This window comes from Phasianus colchicus, unplaced genomic scaffold (assembly GCF_987193195.1).
Source record: "Phasianus colchicus unplaced genomic scaffold, bPhaCol1.hap1.1 HAP1_SCAFFOLD_60, whole genome shotgun sequence".
Taxonomy (NCBI): domain Eukaryota; kingdom Metazoa; phylum Chordata; class Aves; order Galliformes; family Phasianidae; genus Phasianus; species Phasianus colchicus.
This window is the reverse complement of record NW_028325236.1, coordinates 522,909-536,894: the sequence shown is the minus strand read 5'-3', so window position 1 is coordinate 536,894 and position 13,986 is coordinate 522,909.

Below are 13,986 nucleotides of genomic sequence, written 5' to 3'. Positions count from 1 at the left end.
CTAACCCTAACCCTAACCCTAACCCTAACCCTAACCCTAACCCTAACCCTAACCCTAACCCTAACCCTAACCCTAACCCTAACCCTAACCCTAACCCTAACCCTAACCCTAACCCTAACCCTAACCCTAACCCTAACCCTAACCCTAACCCTAACCCTAACCCTAACCCTAACCCTAACCCTAACCCTAACCCTAACCCTAACCCTAACCCTAACCCTAACCCTAACCCTAACCCTAACCCTAACCCTAACCCTAACCCTAACCCTAACCCTAACCCTAACCCTAACCCTAACCCTAACCCTAACCCTAACCCTAACCCTAACCCTAACCCTAACCCTAACCCTAACCCTAACCCTAACCCTAACCCTAACCCTAACCCTAACCCTAACCCTAACCCTAACCCTAACCCTAACCCTAACCCTAACCCTAACCCTAACCCTAACCCTAACCCTAACCCTAACCCTAACCCTAACCCTAACCCTAACCCTAACCCTAACCCTAACCCTAACCCTAACCCTAACCCTAACCCTAACCCTAACCCTAACCCTAACCCTAACCCTAACCCTAACCCTAACCCTAACCCTAACCCTAACCCTAACCCTAACCCTAACCCTAACCCTAACCCTAACCCTAACCCTAACCCTAACCCTAACCCTAACCCTAACCCTAACCCTAACCCTAACCCTAACCCTAACCCTAACCCTAACCCTAACCCTAACCCTAACCCTAACCCTAACCCTAACCCTAACCCTAACCCTAACCCTAACCCTAACCCTAACCCTAACCCTAACCCTAACCCTAACCCTAACCCTAACCCTAACCCTAACCCTAACCCTAACCCTAACCCTAACCCTAACCCTAACCCTAACCCTAACCCTAACCCTAACCCTAACCCTAACCCTAACCCTAACCCTAACCCTAACCCTAACCCTAACCCTAACCCTAACCCTAACCCTAACCCTAACCCTAACCCTAACCCTAACCCTAACCCTAACCCTAACCCTAACCCTAACCCTAACCCTAACCCTAACCCTAACCCTAACCCTAACCCTAACCCTAACCCTAACCCTAACCCTAACCCTAACCCTAACCCTAACCCTAACCCTAACCCTAACCCTAACCCTAACCCTAACCCTAACCCTAACCCTAACCCTAACCCTAACCCTAACCCTAACCCTAACCCTAACCCTAACCCTAACCCTAACCCTAACCCTAACCCTAACCCTAACCCTAACCCTAACCCTAACCCTAACCCTAACCCTAACCCTAACCCTAACCCTAACCCTAACCCTAACCCTAACCCTAACCCTAACCCTAACCCTAACCCTAACCCTAACCCTAACCCTAACCCTAACCCTAACCCTAACCCTAACCCTAACCCTAACCCTAACCCTAACCCTAACCCTAACCCTAACCCTAACCCTAACCCTAACCCTAACCCTAACCCTAACCCTAACCCTAACCCTAACCCTAACCCTAACCCTAACCCTAACCCTAACCCTAACCCTAACCCTAACCCTAACCCTAACCCTAACCCTAACCCTAACCCTAACCCTAACCCTAACCCTAACCCTAACCCTAACCCTAACCCTAACCCTAACCCTAACCCTAACCCTAACCCTAACCCTAACCCTAACCCTAACCCTAACCCTAACCCTAACCCTAACCCTAACCCTAACCCTAACCCTAACCCTAACCCTAACCCTAACCCTAACCCTAACCCTAACCCTAACCCTAACCCTAACCCTAACCCTAACCCTAACCCTAACCCTAACCCTAACCCTAACCCTAACCCTAACCCTAACCCTAACCCTAACCCTAACCCTAACCCTAACCCTAACCCTAACCCTAACCCTAACCCTAACCCTAACCCTAACCCTAACCCTAACCCTAACCCTAACCCTAACCCTAACCCTAACCCTAACCCTAACCCTAACCCTAACCCTAACCCTAACCCTAACCCTAACCCTAACCCTAACCCTAACCCTAACCCTAACCCTAACCCTAACCCTAACCCTAACCCTAACCCTAACCCTAACCCTAACCCTAACCCTAACCCTAACCCTAACCCTAACCCTAACCCTAACCCTAACCCTAACCCTAACCCTAACCCTAACCCTAACCCTAACCCTAACCCTAACCCTAACCCTAACCCTAACCCTAACCCTAACCCTAACCCTAACCCTAACCCTAACCCTAACCCTAACCCTAACCCTAACCCTAACCCTAACCCTAACCCTAACCCTAACCCTAACCCTAACCCTAACCCTAACCCTAACCCTAACCCTAACCCTAACCCTAACCCTAACCCTAACCCTAACCCTAACCCTAACCCTAACCCTAACCCTAACCCTAACCCTAACCCTAACCCTAACCCTAACCCTAACCCTAACCCTAACCCTAACCCTAACCCTAACCCTAACCCTAACCCTAACCCTAACCCTAACCCTAACCCTAACCCTAACCCTAACCCTAACCCTAACCCTAACCCTAACCCTAACCCTAACCCTAACCCTAACCCTAACCCTAACCCTAACCCTAACCCTAACCCTAACCCTAACCCTAACCCTAACCCTAACCCTAACCCTAACCCTAACCCTAACCCTAACCCTAACCCTAACCCTAACCCTAACCCTAACCCTAACCCTAACCCTAACCCTAACCCTAACCCTAACCCTAACCCTAACCCTAACCCTAACCCTAACCCTAACCCTAACCCTAACCCTAACCCTAACCCTAACCCTAACCCTAACCCTAACCCTAACCCTAACCCTAACCCTAACCCTAACCCTAACCCTAACCCTAACCCTAACCCTAACCCTAACCCTAACCCTAACCCTAACCCTAACCCTAACCCTAACCCTAACCCTAACCCTAACCCTAACCCTAACCCTAACCCTAACCCTAACCCTAACCCTAACCCTAACCCTAACCCTAACCCTAACCCTAACCCTAACCCTAACCCTAACCCTAACCCTAACCCTAACCCTAACCCTAACCCTAACCCTAACCCTAACCCTAACCCTAACCCTAACCCTAACCCTAACCCTAACCCTAACCCTAACCCTAACCCTAACCCTAACCCTAACCCTAACCCTAACCCTAACCCTAACCCTAACCCTAACCCTAACCCTAACCCTAACCCTAACCCTAACCCTAACCCTAACCCTAACCCTAACCCTAACCCTAACCCTAACCCTAACCCTAACCCTAACCCTAACCCTAACCCTAACCCTAACCCTAACCCTAACCCTAACCCTAACCCTAACCCTAACCCTAACCCTAACCCTAACCCTAACCCTAACCCTAACCCTAACCCTAACCCTAACCCTAACCCTAACCCTAACCCTAACCCTAACCCTAACCCTAACCCTAACCCTAACCCTAACCCTAACCCTAACCCTAACCCTAACCCTAACCCTAACCCTAACCCTAACCCTAACCCTAACCCTAACCCTAACCCTAACCCTAACCCTAACCCTAACCCTAACCCTAACCCTAACCCTAACCCTAACCCTAACCCTAACCCTAACCCTAACCCTAACCCTAACCCTAACCCTAACCCTAACCCTAACCCTAACCCTAACCCTAACCCTAACCCTAACCCTAACCCTAACCCTAACCCTAACCCTAACCCTAACCCTAACCCTAACCCTAACCCTAACCCTAACCCTAACCCTAACCCTAACCCTAACCCTAACCCTAACCCTAACCCTAACCCTAACCCTAACCCTAACCCTAACCCTAACCCTAACCCTAACCCTAACCCTAACCCTAACCCTAACCCTAACCCTAACCCTAACCCTAACCCTAACCCTAACCCTAACCCTAACCCTAACCCTAACCCTAACCCTAACCCTAACCCTAACCCTAACCCTAACCCTAACCCTAACCCTAACCCTAACCCTAACCCTAACCCTAACCCTAACCCTAACCCTAACCCTAACCCTAACCCTAACCCTAACCCTAACCCTAACCCTAACCCTAACCCTAACCCTAACCCTAACCCTAACCCTAACCCTAACCCTAACCCTAACCCTAACCCTAACCCTAACCCTAACCCTAACCCTAACCCTAACCCTAACCCTAACCCTAACCCTAACCCTAACCCTAACCCTAACCCTAACCCTAACCCTAACCCTAACCCTAACCCTAACCCTAACCCTAACCCTAACCCTAACCCTAACCCTAACCCTAACCCTAACCCTAACCCTAACCCTAACCCTAACCCTAACCCTAACCCTAACCCTAACCCTAACCCTAACCCTAATCGGGGTACCCTAACCCTAACCCTAACCCTAACCCTAACCCTAACCCTAACCCTAACCCTAACCCTAACCCTAACCCTAACCCTAACCCTAACCCTAACCCTAACCCTAACCCTAACCCTAACCCTAACCCTAACCCTAACCCTAACCCTAACCCTAACCCTAACCCTAACCCTAACCCTAACCCTAACCCTAACCCTAACCCTAACCCTAACCCTAACCCTAACCCTAACCCTAACCCTAACCCTAACCCTAACCCTAACCCTAACCCTAACCCTAACCCTAACCCTAACCCTAACCCTAACCCTAACCCTAACCCTAACCCTAACCCTAACCCTAACCCTAACCCTAACCCTAACCCTAACCCTAACCCTAACCCTAACCCTAACCCTAACCCTAACCCTAACCCTAACCCTAACCCTAACCCTAACCCTAACCCTAACCCTAACCCTAACCCTAACCCTAACCCTAACCCTAACCCTAACCCTAACCCTAACCCTAACCCTAACCCTAACCCTAACCCTAACCCTAACCCTAACCCTAACCCTAACCCTAACCCTAACCCTAACCCTAACCCTAACCCTAACCCTAACCCTAACCCTAACCCTAACCCTAACCCTAACCCTAACCCTAACCCTAACCCTAACCCTAACCCTAACCCTAACCCTAACCCTAACCCTAACCCTAACCCTAACCCTAACCCTAACCCTAACCCTAACCCTAACCCTAACCCTAACCCTAACCCTAACCCTAACCCTAACCCTAACCCTAACCCTAACCCTAACCCTAACCCTAACCCTAACCCTAACCCTAACCCTAACCCTAACCCTAACCCTAACCCTAACCCTAACCCTAACCCTAACCCTAACCCTAACCCTAACCCTAACCCTAACCCTAACCCTAACCCTAACCCTAACCCTAACCCTAACCCTAACCCTAACCCTAACCCTAACCCTAACCCTAACCCTAACCCTAACCCTAACCCTAACCCTAACCCTAACCCTAACCCTAACCCTAACCCTAACCCTAACCCTAACCCTAACCCTAACCCTAACCCTAACCCTAACCCTAACCCTAACCCTAACCCTAACCCTAACCCTAACCCTAACCCTAACCCTAACCCTAACCCTAACCCTAACCCTAACCCTAACCCTAACCCTAACCCTAACCCTAACCCTAACCCTAACCCTAACCCTAACCCTAACCCTAACCCTAACCCTAACCCTAACCCTAACCCTAACCCTAACCCTAACCCTAACCCTAACCCTAACCCTAACCCTAACCCTAACCCTAACCCTAACCCTAACCCTAACCCTAACCCTAACCCTAACCCTAACCCTAACCCTAACCCTAACCCTAACCCTAACCCTAACCCTAACCCTAACCCTAACCCTAACCCTAACCCTAACCCTAACCCTAACCCTAACCCTAACCCTAACCCTAACCCTAACCCTAACCCTAACCCTAACCCTAACCCTAACCCTAACCCTAACCCTAACCCTAACCCTAACCCTAACCCTAACCCTAACCCTAACCCTAACCCTAACCCTAACCCTAACCCTAACCCTAACCCTAACCCTAACCCTAACCCTAACCCTAACCCTAACCCTAACCCTAACCCTAACCCTAACCCTAACCCTAACCCTAACCCTAACCCTAACCCTAACCCTAACCCTAACCCTAACCCTAACCCTAACCCTAACCCTAACCCTAACCCTAACCCTAACCCTAACCCTAACCCTAACCCTAACCCTAACCCTAACCCTAACCCTAACCCTAACCCTAACCCTAACCCTAACCCTAACCCTAACCCTAACCCTAACCCTAACCCTAACCCTAACCCTAACCCTAACCCTAACCCTAACCCTAACCCTAACCCTAACCCTAACCCTAACCCTAACCCTAACCCTAACCCTAACCCTAACCCTAACCCTAACCCTAACCCTAACCCTAACCCTAACCCTAACCCTAACCCTAACCCTAACCCTAACCCTAACCCTAACCCTAACCCTAACCCTAACCCTAACCCTAACCCTAACCCTAACCCTAACCCTAACCCTAACCCTAACCCTAACCCTAACCCTAACCCTAACCCTAACCCTAACCCTAACCCTAACCCTAACCCTAACCCTAACCCTAACCCTAACCCTAACCCTAACCCTAACCCTAACCCTAACCCTAACCCTAACCCTAACCCTAACCCTAACCCTAACCCTAACCCTAACCCTAACCCTAACCCTAACCCTAACCCTAACCCTAACCCTAACCCTAACCCTAACCCTAACCCTAACCCTAACCCTAACCCTAACCCTAACCCTAACCCTAACCCTAACCCTAACCCTAACCCTAACCCTAACCCTAACCCTAACCCTAACCCTAACCCTAACCCTAACCCTAACCCTAACCCTAACCCTAACCCTAACCCTAACCCTAACCCTAACCCTAACCCTAACCCTAACCCTAACCCTAACCCTAACCCTAACCCTAACCCTAACCCTAACCCTAACCCTAACCCTAACCCTAACCCTAACCCTAACCCTAACCCTAACCCTAACCCTAACCCTAACCCTAACCCTAACCCTAACCCTAACCCTAACCCTAACCCTAACCCTAACCCTAACCCTAACCCTAACCCTAACCCTAACCCTAACCCTAACCCTAACCCTAACCCTAACCCTAACCCTAACCCTAACCCTAACCCTAACCCTAACCCTAACCCTAACCCTAACCCTAACCCTAACCCTAACCCTAACCCTAACCCTAACCCTAACCCTAACCCTAACCCTAACCCTAACCCTAACCCTAACCCTAACCCTAACCCTAACCCTAACCCTAACCCTAACCCTAACCCTAACCCTAACCCTAACCCTAACCCTAACCCTAACCCTAACCCTAACCCTAACCCTAACCCTAACCCTAACCCTAACCCTAACCCTAACCCTAACCCTAACCCTAACCCTAACCCTAACCCTAACCCTAACCCTAACCCTAACCCTAACCCTAACCCTAACCCTAACCCTAACCCTAACCCTAACCCTAACCCTAACCCTAACCCTAACCCTAACCCTAACCCTAACCCTAACCCTAACCCTAACCCTAACCCTAACCCTAACCCTAACCCTAACCCTAACCCTAACCCTAACCCTAACCCTAACCCTAACCCTAACCCTAACCCTAACCCTAACCCTAACCCTAACCCTAACCCTAACCCTAACCCTAACCCTAACCCTAACCCTAACCCTAACCCTAACCCTAACCCTAACCCTAACCCTAACCCTAACCCTAACCCTAACCCTAACCCTAACCCTAACCCTAACCCTAACCCTAACCCTAACCCTAACCCTAACCCTAACCCTAACCCTAACCCTAACCCTAACCCTAACCCTAACCCTAACCCTAACCCTAACCCTAACCCTAACCCTAACCCTAACCCTAACCCTAACCCTAACCCTAACCCTAACCCTAACCCTAACCCTAACCCTAACCCTAACCCTAACCCTAACCCTAACCCTAACCCTAACCCTAACCCTAACCCTAACCCTAACCCTAACCCTAACCCTAACCCTAACCCTAACCCTAACCCTAACCCTAACCCTAACCCTAACCCTAACCCTAACCCTAACCCTAACCCTAACCCTAACCCTAACCCTAACCCTAACCCTAACCCTAACCCTAACCCTAACCCTAACCCTAACCCTAACCCTAACCCTAACCCTAACCCTAACCCTAACCCTAACCCTAACCCTAACCCTAACCCTAACCCTAACCCTAACCCTAACCCTAACCCTAACCCTAACCCTAACCCTAACCCTAACCCTAACCCTAACCCTAACCCTAACCCTAACCCTAACCCTAACCCTAACCCTAACCCTAACCCTAACCCTAACCCTAACCCTAACCCTAACCCTAACCCTAACCCTAACCCTAACCCTAACCCTAACCCTAACCCTAACCCTAACCCTAATAACCCTAACCCTAACCCTAACCCTAACCCTAACCCTAACCCTAACCCTAACCCTAACCCTAACCCTAACCCTAACCCTAACCCTAACCCTAACCCTAACCCTAACCCTAACCCTAACCCTAACCCTAACCCTAACCCTAACCCTAACCCTAACCCTAACCCTAACCCTAACCCTAACCCTAACCCTAACCCTAACCCTAACCCTAACCCTAACCCTAACCCTAACCCTAACCCTAACCCTAACCCTAACCCTAACCCTAACCCTAACCCTAACCCTAACCCTAACCCTAACCCTAACCCTAACCCTAACCCTAACCCTAACCCTAACCCTAACCCTAACCCTAACCCTAACCCTAACCCTAACCCTAACCCTAACCCTAACCCTAACCCTAACCCTAACCCTAACCCTAACCCTAACCCTAACCCTAACCCTAACCCTAACCCTAACCCTAACCCTAACCCTAACCCTAACCCTAACCCTAACCCTAACCCTAACCCTAACCCTAACCCTAACCCTAACCCTAACCCTAACCCTAACCCTAACCCTAACCCTAACCCTAACCCTAACCCTAACCCTAACCCTAACCCTAACCCTAACCCTAACCCTAACCCTAACCCTAACCCTAACCCTAACCCTAACCCTAACCCTAACCCTAACCCTAACCCTAACCCTAACCCTAACCCTAACCCTAACCCTAACCCTAACCCTAACCCTAACCCTAACCCTAACCCTAACCCTAACCCTAACCCTAACCCTAACCCTAACCCTAACCCTAACCCTAACCCTAACCCTAACCCTAACCCTAACCCTAACCCTAACCCTAACCCTAACCCTAACCCTAACCCTAACCCTAACCCTAACCCTAACCCTAACCCTAACCCTAACCCTAACCCTAACCCTAACCCTAACCCTAACCCTAACCCTAACCCTAACCCTAACCCTAACCCTAACCCTAACCCTAACCCTAACCCTAACCCTAACCCTAACCCTAACCCTAACCCTAACCCTAACCCTAACCCTAACCCTAACCCTAACCCTAACCCTAACCCTAACCCTAACCCTAACCCTAACCCTAACCCTAACCCTAACCCTAACCCTAACCCTAACCCTAACCCTAACCCTAACCCTAACCCTAACCCTAACCCTAACCCTAACCCTAACCCTAACCCTAACCCTAACCCTAACCCTAACCCTAACCCTAACCCTAACCCTAACCCTAACCCTAACCCTAACCCTAACCCTAACCCTAACCCTAACCCTAACCCTAACCCTAACCCTAACCCTAACCCTAACCCTAACCCTAACCCTAACCCTAACCCTAACCCTAACCCTAACCCTAACCCTAACCCTAACCCTAACCCTAACCCTAACCCTAACCCTAACCCTAACCCTAACCCTAACCCTAACCCTAACCCTAACCCTAACCCTAACCCTAACCCTAACCCTAACCCTAACCCTAACCCTAACCCTAACCCTAACCCTAACCCTAACCCTAACCCTAACCCTAACCCTAACCCTAACCCTAACCCTAACCCTAACCCTAACCCTAACCCTAACCCTAACCCTAACCCTAACCCTAACCCTAACCCTAACCCTAACCCTAACCCTAACCCTAACCCTAACCCTAACCCTAACCCTAACCCTAACCCTAACCCTAACCCTAACCCTAACCCTAACCCTAACCCTAACCCTAACCCTAACCCTAACCCTAACCCTAACCCTAACCCTAACCCTAACCCTAACCCTAACCCTAACCCTAACCCTAACCCTAACCCTAACCCTAACCCTAACCCTAACCCTAACCCTAACCCTAACCCTAACCCTAACCCTAACCCTAACCCTAACCCTAACCCTAACCCTAACCCTAACCCTAACCCTAACCCTAACCCTAACCCTAACCCTAACCCTAACCCTAACCCTAACCCTAACCCTAACCCTAACCCTAACCCTAACCCTAACCCTAACCCTAACCCTAACCCTAACCCTAACCCTAACCCTAACCCTAACCCTAACCCTAACCCTAACCCTAACCCTAACCCTAACCCTAACCCTAACCCTAACCCTAACCCTAACCCTAACCCTAACCCTAACCCTAACCCTAACCCTAACCCTAACCCTAACCCTAACCCTAACCCTAACCCTAACCCTAACCCTAACCCTAACCCTAACCCTAACCCTAACCCTAACCCTAACCCTAACCCTAACCCTAACCCTAACCCTAACCCTAACCCTAACCCTAACCCTAACCCTAACCCTAACCCTAACCCTAACCCTAACCCTAACCCTAACCCTAACCCTAACCCTAACCCTAACCCTAACCCTAACCCTAACCCTAACCCTAACCCTAACCCTAACCCTAACCCTAACCCTAACCCTAACCCTAACCCTAACCCTAACCCTAACCCTAACCCTAACCCTAACCCTAACCCTAACCCTAACCCTAACCCTAACCCTAACCCTAACCCTAACCCTAACCCTAACCCTAACCCTAACCCTAACCCTAACCCTAACCCTAACCCTAACCCTAACCCTAACCCTAACCCTAACCCTAACCCTAACCCTAACCCTAACCCTAACCCTAACCCTAACCCTAACCCTAACCCTAACCCTAACCCTAACCCTAACCCTAACCCTAACCCTAACCCTAACCCTAACCCTAACCCTAACCCTAACCCTAACCCTAACCCTAACCCTAACCCTAACCCTAACCCTAACCCTAACCCTAACCCTAACCCTAACCCTAACCCTAACCCTAACCCTAACCCTAACCCTAACCCTAACCCTAACCCTAACCCTAACCCTAACCCTAACCCTAACCCTAACCCTAACCCTAACCCTAACCCTAACCCTAACCCTAACCCTAACCCTAACCCTAACCCTAACCCTAACCCTAACCCTAACCCTAACCCTAACCCTAACCCTAACCCTAACCCTAACCCTAACCCTAACCCTAACCCTAACCCTAACCCTAACCCTAACCCTAACCCTAACCCTAACCCTAACCCTAACCCTAACCCTAACCCTAACCCTAACCCTAACCCTAACCCTAACCCTAACCCTAACCCTAACCCTAACCCTAACCCTAACCCTAACCCTAACCCTAACCCTAACCCTAACCCTAACCCTAACCCTAACCCTAACCCTAACCCTAACCCTAACCCTAACCCTAACCCTAACCCTAACCCTAACCCTAACCCTAACCCTAACCCTAACCCTAACCCTAACCCTAACCCTAACCCTAACCCTAACCCTAACCCTAACCCTAACCCTAACCCTAACCCTAACCCTAACCCTAACCCTAACCCTAACCCTAACCCTAACCCTAACCCTAACCCTAACCCTAACCCTAACCCTAACCCTAACCCTAACCCTAACCCTAACCCTAACCCTAACCCTAACCCTAACCCTAACCCTAACCCTAACCCTAACCCTAACCCTAACCCTAACCCTAACCCTAACCCTAACCCTAACCCTAACCCTAACCCTAACCCTAACCCTAACCCTAACCCTAACCCTAACCCTAACCCTAACCCTAACCCTAACCCTAACCCTAACCCTAACCCTAACCCTAACCCTAACCCTAACCCTAACCCTAACCCTAACCCTAACCCTAACCCTAACCCTAACCCTAACCCTAACCCTAACCCTAACCCTAACCCTAACCCTAACCCTAACCCTAACCCTAACCCTAACCCTAACCCTAACCCTAACCCTAACCCTAACCCTAACCCTAACCCTAACCCTAACCCTAACCCTAACCCTAACCCTAACCCTAACCCTAACCCTAACCCTAACCCTAACCCTAACCCTAACCCTAACCCTAACCCTAACCCTAACCCTAACCCTAACCCTAACCCTAACCCTAACCCTAACCCTAACCCTAACCCTAACCCTAACCCTAACCCTAACCCTAACCCTAACCCTAACCCTAACCCTAACCCTAACCCTAACCCTAACCCTAACCCTAACCCTAACCCTAACCCTAACCCTAACCCTAACCCTAACCCTAACCCTAACCCTAACCCTAACCCTAACCCTAACCCTAACCCTAACCCTAACCCTAACCCTAACCCTAACCCTAACCCTAACCCTAACCCTAACCCTAACCCTAACCCTAACCCTAACCCTAACCCTAACCCTAACCCTAACCCTAACCCTAACCCTAACCCTAACCCTAACCCTAACCCTAACCCTAACCCTAACCCTAACCCTAACCCTAACCCTAACCCTAACCCTAACCCTAACCCTAACCCTAACCCTAACCCTAACCCTAACCCTAACCCTAACCCTAACCCTAACCCTAACCCTAACCCTAACCCTAACCCTAACCCTAACCCTAACCCTAACCCTAACCCTAACCCTAACCCTAACCCTAACCCTAACCCTAACCCTAACCCTAACCCTAACCCTAACCCTAACCCTAACCCTAACCCTAACCCTAACCCTAACCCTAACCCTAACCCTAACCCTAACCCTAACCCTAACCCTAACCCTAACCCTAACCCTAACCCTAACCCTAACCCTAACCCTAACCCTAACCCTAACCCTAACCCTAACCCTAACCCTAACCCTAACCCTAACCCTAACCCTAACCCTAACCATAACCCTAACCCTAACCCTAACCCTAACCCTAACCCTAACCCTAACCCTAACCCTAACCCTAACCCTAACCCTAACCCTAACCCTAACCCTAACCCTAACCCTAACCCTAACCCTAACCCTAACCCTAACCCTAACCCTAACCCTAACCCTAACCCTAACCCTAACCCTAACCCTAACCCTAACCCTAACCCTAACCCTAACCCTAACCCTAACCCTAACCCTAACCCTAACCCTAACCCTAACCCTAACCCTAACCCTAACCCTAACCCTAACCCTAACCCTAACCCTAACCCTAACCCTAACCCTAACCCTAACCCTAACCCTAACCCTAACCCTAACCCTAACCCTAACCCTAACCCTAACCCTAACCCTAACCCTAACCCTAACCCTAACCCTAACCCTAACCCTAACCCTAACCCTAACCCTAACCCTAACCCTAACCCTAACCCTAACCCTAACCCTAACCCTAACCCTAACCCTAACCCTAACCCTAACCCTAACCCTAACCCTAACCCTAACCCTAACCCTAACCCTAACCCTAACCCTAACCCTAACCCTAACCCTAACCCTAACCCTAACCCTAACCCTAACCCTAACCCTAACCCTAACCCTAACCCTAACCCTAACCCTAACCCTAACCCTAACCCTAACCCTAACCCTAACCCTAACCCTAACCCTAACCCTAACCCTAACCCTAACCCTAACCCTAACCCTAACCCTAACCCTAACCCTAACCCTAACCCTAACCCTAACCCTAACCCTAACCCTAACCCTAACCCTAACCCTAACCCTAACCCTAACCCTAACCCTAACCCTAACCCTAACCCTAACCCTAACCCTAACCCTAACCCTAACCCTAACCCTAACCCTAACCCTAACCCTAACCCTAACCCTAACCCTAACCCTAACCCTAACCCTAACCCTAACCCTAACCCTAACCCTAACCCTAACCCTAACCCTAACCCTAACCCTAACCCTAACCCTAACCCTAACCCTAACCCTAACCCTAACCCTAACCCTAACCCTAACCCTAACCCTAACCCTAACCCTAACCCTAACCCTAACCCTAACCCTAACCCTAACCCTAACCCTAACCCTAACCCTAACCCTAACCCTAACCCTAACCCTAACCCTAACCCTAACCCTAACCC